This window comes from Pteropus vampyrus, unplaced genomic scaffold (assembly GCF_000151845.1).
Source record: "Pteropus vampyrus isolate Shadow unplaced genomic scaffold, Pvam_2.0 Scaffold19881, whole genome shotgun sequence".
NCBI classification, from domain to species: domain Eukaryota; kingdom Metazoa; phylum Chordata; class Mammalia; order Chiroptera; family Pteropodidae; genus Pteropus; species Pteropus vampyrus.
Genome location: NW_011908662.1, coordinates 1 through 867, shown reverse-complemented (window position 1 = coordinate 867; position 867 = coordinate 1). Strand labels below are relative to the sequence as shown.

General features: G+C 36.7%; 1 pseudogene; it reads left to right on the top strand.

Annotated features, from left to right (window-relative positions):
- The first annotated feature begins 475 nt into the window (after nucleotides 1-475).
- Nucleotides 476-591, top strand: LOC111735227 (annotated as a pseudogene).
- Nucleotides 592-867: the final 276 nt, after the last annotated feature.

Genomic DNA, 867 nt, shown 5'->3' with positions numbered 1-867 from the left:
ACCATGTTTATACATAAATGACAATGACAAAGTGAAATGTAATTTTTCCCTCTTGGTTAGAAGAAGTTAGCTTGAATATTTGCAGATTTGTTCTCATGACATATTCATGATGATTCACACCTTTGCCATTGGGAGAATTCTGGAGAAAAAATTCTACTGTCAACTAATGTCAAAACTGTGCTGGTAAATAACATCTAAGAAATAAATTGGGAGATTTTAATCGATTTGAATCTTCAACAAAACCTGTAATGAGGACCCTGAACAGACTGTGTGAGAGAAGTTACTTTGGTAAAGAAGCTTGAAATGAAAAAACCTAGCTGATATTATATGAATTTAAAGTGATGGTATCATTAGTACAGCAATTCTAAAAATCTAATTTTAAAAAGTAATTCTTGGACATTGTTCCATAGTGTAGCAGTTAGCACGTCTGCTTTACACGTAGAAGGTTCGTGCCCCAGTGGATCCATGGTCCATGGTCTATGGCCATGCCACCTTGAACAAGCCCAATGTCTGATCTCGGAAGCTAAGCGGGGTTGGGCCTGGTTAATACTTGGATGGGAGACCACCTAGGAAGACCAGGTGTTGTAGGCATTAATAATAATAATAATAATAATAACAACAACAACAACAACAACAACTAATTCTTCCTGGGGATTGTTACAATTAAATGGAGGTATAGTGAAGAAAGTAGATGAGAGGGGAGCCATGTTTAAACTTCGATCATTTTGAGTAAGTTGTTCTCTCTAGAAATCACATTGGCTTTTCTCTAGAGGATCATGAGGAAATGTTTTTGGTTCTGCTTGCCATCCCTGCTAATGTGTGCCTTACTTAATCATTTGTGTTTAAACTTGATTGGCCCATTACATC